This window comes from Macrobrachium nipponense, chromosome 9 (assembly GCF_015104395.2).
Source record: "Macrobrachium nipponense isolate FS-2020 chromosome 9, ASM1510439v2, whole genome shotgun sequence".
Classification (NCBI taxonomy): Eukaryota; Metazoa; Arthropoda; class Malacostraca; order Decapoda; family Palaemonidae; genus Macrobrachium; species Macrobrachium nipponense.
This window is the reverse complement of record NC_061110.1, coordinates 87,861,185-87,867,306: the sequence shown is the minus strand read 5'-3', so window position 1 is coordinate 87,867,306 and position 6,122 is coordinate 87,861,185. Positions and strand designations below refer to the sequence as shown.

General features: G+C 49.0%; 1 protein-coding gene across 1 annotated transcript in view; it reads right to left on the bottom strand.

Moving 5' to 3' along the window:
- Positions 1–6,122, bottom strand: part of LOC135217980 (tubulin polyglutamylase TTLL5-like) — a 66,644-nt gene that overhangs the window by 27,065 nt on the left and 33,457 nt on the right.

Here is a 6,122-nt window from a genome sequence, read left to right as displayed (position 1 = left end):
TGGGTGCTGATCCACTTACATGACAACACACCTTATTAAGGAGCACACAACCATCCGACCACCTGATCCTAACCACCCATGTTAGTATTAAAACTTTGCTCCGAGTTATCCCCAACTCTTCGCAACAACCGTAACTCAAACCACAATGCACACGCACACAATAATTTCAAAAAAAAAATTTTATCTATTACAAGATATCACAAGAGTTCCTTACTGAACTGAAGTGACTGGCCGCTTGTGTGGCAACTGCACGTTGTTCAGCAGAAAGTTCTAGAACATATCTATTAGACTTAAGTAGTAAAAAAAAAAAAAATTTTAAGGATTGTTGTCAGCTCCTGTACCCAGGATTGTGCCCGCAGACACAAAAGGACCTAAGGAAAAACATTTTTCATAGGTCACACGCACGTCCTTCAAATAGTGAGCCGCAAACACGAATTACATCTCCAATATGTCGCTTCCAAGATATTCTTCAGCGACATATTTCTCTGAAAAGAGAGAGACGTCGCCACTGCTCTCACTTCATGAGCTCTTACTCTCCAGGAGTTTTAAAGAAATCATCCGTGCAAGCCTTATGAGCGTCCGTAATTACGTTCCTGACAAAAAAAGGCTAAGGCATTCTTAGACATAGGTCTTGATGGATCCTTCACTGAGCACCAAAGACCTTGTCTAGAACCTCCCAACTGTTCCTTTTTCTGTAAGTAAAACTTTAACGCCCTTACTGGGCAAAGAGACCTCTCCGGTTCCCTGCCGACGAGACCCGATAATCCTTTTACCTCGAAGTTTCTGCCGCCAGGGATTCGAAGGATTTTCAATCTTCGCCAAGAATAATTCCTTGAAGGAACAGATGGCTGAATCTATATTGAACCCGACTTTGTCACTAAGGCGTGCAGTTCACTAACCCTTTTTGCCGTCGCTAGTGACAAAGGAATAAACATTTTCTCGTTATATCACGAAACGAGGCCAAATGTAGGGGTTCAAATCTCTCTGAAGCCAAGAACTTCAGCACTACGTCTAGATTCCAGTTAGGGGGAGAAGTAATTCTAGACTTCTTGGTCTCAAACGACCTAATCAGATCATGCAGATCCTTATCGTTTCCCAAATCTAGGCCTCTATTCTAAAAGGCGGCGATAGCATATTCTATAGCCCTTTTATCGTGGCTACGGGAGCTGCGATTCTTCTCTCAGAAATAACAGAAAATCAGCTATTTCTGTTACAGAGGTACTGGAGGAGGACAACTTCTTTTGACTTACACCACCTTCTAAAAACTTCCCACTTGGATTGTAAAACCCGGATAGTGGAAGTTCTCCGGGCTCTAGCGATCGAGCTTGCTGCTTTACTAGAAAAGCCTCTCGCTCTGACAAGTCTTTCGATAGTCGAAAGGCAGTCAGAGCGAGAGCGGGGAGGTTTTGATGAAACCTCTCGAAGTGTGGTTGTCTGAGAGATCCCTCCTTTGTGGAAGGGATCTGGGGAAGTCTAACTATCCACTCCAGTACCTCTGGGAACCATTCTTGAGCTGGCCAAAAGGGGGCTATCAGGGGCATTCTTGTCCCCTTTGAAGTCACAAAACTTCCTGAGTACTTGCCCCAGAATCTTGAATGGGGAAAAAGCGTAAACGTCTACTGAGACCAATCTAGCAGGAAGGCGTCTACTGCTAGAGCTCTGGATCTTCTACTACTGAACAGAAGACTTCCAGTCTCCTCGAGAGGAACGTGGCAAAGAGGTCGACATGAGGAGTTCCCCAAAGAGACCAGAGCTTGAGGCAAACGTCTGAGTGGAGGGTCCACTCGGTATGAAGGACCTGGTTCCTCCTGCTCAGCCTGTCCGCTCTTACTGTTCCTTACTCCCTGAACGAACCTCGTCAAGAGAGAGATGTTCCTTTGCGATGTCCACAACAGCAGTTCTCTTGCGAGTTCGTAAAGGGCATACGAGTGAGTACCTCCTTGCTTCCGAATGTATGCCAGAGCGGTTGTATTGTCCGCATTCACTTGTACTATTTTTGTTGCATACTAACGGTTCGAAGCTCTTTAGAGCTAGGTGTACAGCCAGCAGTTCTTTGCAGTTTATGTGCCAGGACACTTGAAGAGCATTCCAAGTGCCTGACACTTCTCTCTTTCCCAAAGTTGCTCCCCAACCTTTTTCCGAAACGCGTCGGAAAACAATACAAGGTTTGGGCTCTGTATTTCCAGGGAAGTACCCTTGTTTTCCCCGCCTCAGTGGGAGTAACCACCATTCTAGATGTGTTTTATCAGATCTGGAATGGGTAAAACTGTCCGAGAGGAGTCCTGTCTTCATGTTCCACGTAACTTCTGTAGGAAGAACTGAAGAGGACGGAGATGAAGTCTTCCTAGATGAAAGAACTGTTCGAGCGAGGAAAGGGTCCCTAACAGGCTCCAACCATTCCCTCGGCCGAATGTCCGTTCCTTCCTTAGGAAGAGAGAGACTTTTTGCTACAACCTCTCGCTAGTTCTCTCTTGAGAAGGAAATACTCGAAAACCCCGAGAATCCATCCGAAGTCCCCAGATAGACCAAGTTCTGGCCGGGGATCAGTTGGGACTTCTCGAGGTTCACGAGTAATCCTAATGTCTTTATCAGGTTTAGTGTCACAGTTCGGTCCTCCAAACACTGTTTCTCTGACTTTGCTCTGATAAGCCAGTCGTCTAGGTATAGAGATATACTGATTCCTTTCAGATGAAGCCATCTCGCCACATTTTTCAAAAGGTTCGTGAAAACCTGAGGCGCCGTAGACAGGCCGAAACACAAGGCTCTGAATTGGAAGATCCTTCCCCCCGTCATGAAACGGAGGTACTTCTTCGACGAAGGATGGATCGGGACGTGAAAATAGGCGTCCTGGAGATCCAGAGCCACCATCCAATCCCCTTGGCGAAGAGCCGCCAGGACTGAAGCAGAGGTTTCCATGGAGAACTTCTGTTTTGAACAAACTTGTTCAGAGCGCTGACATCCAGAACTGGTCTCCAGCCCCCGAGGCTTTCGCAACCAAGAAAAGACGATTGTAAAACCCTGGGGAGCTTTGATCCAGCACAAGTTCTATAGCTCTCTTGTCCCACATCTGATCCACCATTTGTTGAAGAGTATCTTTCAACACAGGGTCCTTGTAATTGGCGGACAATTCCCTCGGAGTTGACGTCAGGGGAGGATTGTCCAGGAAAGGAATGAGATATCCCTTCTGAAGAACCGACATCGACCAAGCGTCTGTGTCGATGCGAGTCCAGGCTTCCGCAAATCCCCGGAGCCTGGCACCTACTGGTGTTTGGAGGAGCGCCACTTCACTTTCCCCTTTTAAAGGGGAGGAACGAGGCTCGACCTCTCTTCTCGGTCGTTTTCCTTTTAGCGGTAACTCTAGTGGGAGGGCCTCCTCGAAAGGGCCGAACAGGAGTAGACCCCACTTTCTTTTCTCCCACTCATCACTGGTCTCTTCTTCCTGGACGATTGCAGGAGAAGATCCTGAGTCGCTTTCTCCGTCAGAGATCGGGAAATATCCCTCACCAACTGTGACGGGAACAGAAAATCAGACCTAGGGGCGAATAACAAAGCTGCTCTTTGCGAATGTGATACTGCTTTCGTCAAGAAAGCGCTAAACACAGATCTCTTCTTCAAGAGACCTGCTCCAAATAAGGAAGAAACTTCCCCTGAGCCGTCTTGCACCGCCTTGTCAATACATGACAAAATTGCCAGGAGTACATCCGGTTCTAGCCCTTCAGGGGCATGAGCCTCTTAGGACATTCACCCCAAGGGACCAATCTAGGAAGTTAAAGACTTCTAGAATGTGAAAAAGTCCCTTGAGGAGATGATCCAACTCTGAAAGACCCCAAGTAATCTTAGCCGTGTGAAGGCTATCCTCCTGGATGCATCTACCAGACTGGAAAAGTCAGCTTCAGCTGAAGCTGGAAGAGTGAGACCCATATTCTCCCCAGTCTGGTACCAAATCCCTCTCTTGCCCGTAAGTCTAGGGGGAGGCATGCAAAACACTGTCCTTACTAGCTCTTTCTTAGTTAGCATCCAGCTATCCAGCGATTGCAGAGCTCTCTTCATAGAAATCGTCGGTCTCATCTTCAAGAAAGCCGACGATTTCGGTGTCTTCGAGCATGAAAAAAGTGAACGAGGCGAAGGAGGAGCGGCAGGGATCAATGCATCTCCGTATTCCTGGAGAAGGAGAGCTGTCAAAACTTTGTAGTTCGACAGTCCTTCTTTACCGTGAGACTCGTCCTCTGAGTCCTCTTCCAAAATCGGATCAGCAGGAGAGGCCACTTCCCGTTCCGGGTCTTCCTGTCCAAAAACTCTCTCTACTGGGGACAAACTCCTAATAGGAGAGGGGCTAAGAGAGTGTAAAGAGCTCCTATGCTTGGCTGGCTCTTCGTACTTGGCTGGCTCTTCGCGCTTGGCTGGCGCCTCGCGCTTGGCTGGCGTCTCGCGCCTGGCTGACTCCTCGCGCTTGGCTGGCGCCTCGCGCCTGGCAGGATCCTCGCGCTTGGCTGCGTCTCGCCGCCTGATGACTCCTCGCGCTTGGCTGGCGCCTCGCGCCTGACTGGTGCCTCGCGCCTCTCAAAACTCCGCGCCTGACTGACGTCGCGCTGGTTGAAGCTCGTCTTGGTGGTGCCACATCCTTGCGTGACAGATGCTTGTCTGGAGCCTCGCGCTTGGCTGAATCCTCACGCCTGGTTGTTACCTCGCGCTCGGCTGAAGCTGCTGGTCTGGCAGACGTATCCCATCTGGGAGAATCCTCTCGTCTGTAATGCGTTTCTCGCTTGTCTGACTCTCTAATCTTAGAGGACGCTTCTCGTCTGTAGGACGCCTCGCGCTTGGCTGGCGCGACGCGCTTGCCTGGCGAATCAAAATCTTCCCACGAGTCTCTATCTGAGTTCTCAAAAGACTCACGTCTCACAGGAGCCTCACTCCTGGTGGGAGAAGGAAGACGAGTCTTCTTGACCGGCAGTCTGACGTCTTTCTTACGAGGAGGATCCTTCGAAAGGACTCCTACTAAGGCGGATAGCTGTTCCTGCACCGCCAAAATGATCCTCTTGGAAGCCTCTCCTGCGTCTTCTTGAACGGGAGAGGGAGACCTCGAAGGCGTGTTGCCCACATCATGGGACGGCAAAACCCTCTTCGCCTTCTTGATAGAAGGAGGCGCTTCTTCCGAAAAGCGTTCTGGGCTTGAATCCAAAACAGGATCTCTCCAGTGCCTTTTCAGGGGCCTGGACAAGTCCGAATCCTTCCACCCTCGTTTAGGAGAGGGAGAAGCGGACGAAGAGAAGCACTCTCTGAGGACGCTTTTTCGATAGCGGTCCTGAGCAGGCTGTCTATATACAGCACCTGCTGAAGGGACGCCTGACCGGGGGGAATTCTCCACAACCTCCGTACGGCTTTCGACTTTCCTTCTCCTCTGGGCTTGGGAGCTTGGAAGAGGTCTAGGCCTGGGAGCGTCGCAGAGACGGTCAGACGCCCCCTCCACAACACTGGGGACACTCACTTCACTAAAATCACTTTCACAGTCCTTACCTTTCATGGTAGCCATTTTGGATCTCATCCTGTGAAGAGTAGCCTTCAGTTCAGCAATTTCCGAGGCCGAATCTGAATGTAAGGCCAGTGAGGGTCCTGATACAGAATCATAATTAAGAGAAGAGTTAGAATTATCCAAAGGCTCAATAGGCCTTGTACTACTACCCGCAATCTTAGATGCAGCCCTTCTGACTCTATCCCTTTCTAACTTCTTCAAGTAAGAAGTTAGGAGTCTTCCACTTCCTCAACATTCAACCTCTCACACTCATGACAGGTGTTAGAAATAGAACAATCAAAACCCCTACATTTGCGACATACAGTGTGAGGATCAACCGAAGCTTTCGGTATCCTCACCTTGAGCCTACATTCACACACATTCTCACACAACACTTGAATCAGACAATTCTGAGAAAAATCAAAAAGCAAGTCCAAATCCAGTCCACAGTAGCGAATGCCAAAACAACGATCCAGGTACGTCACCAAAAGTCCACAAAAAGATGATCAATTGTCTAGAAAAGCGAATTCCAGTCAAGAGGTGGCAGCAACGATGTTGATACCACCGGCGACAGAAAATATATGCGTAGAAAACCGGGAATGGTTCCTAGTTC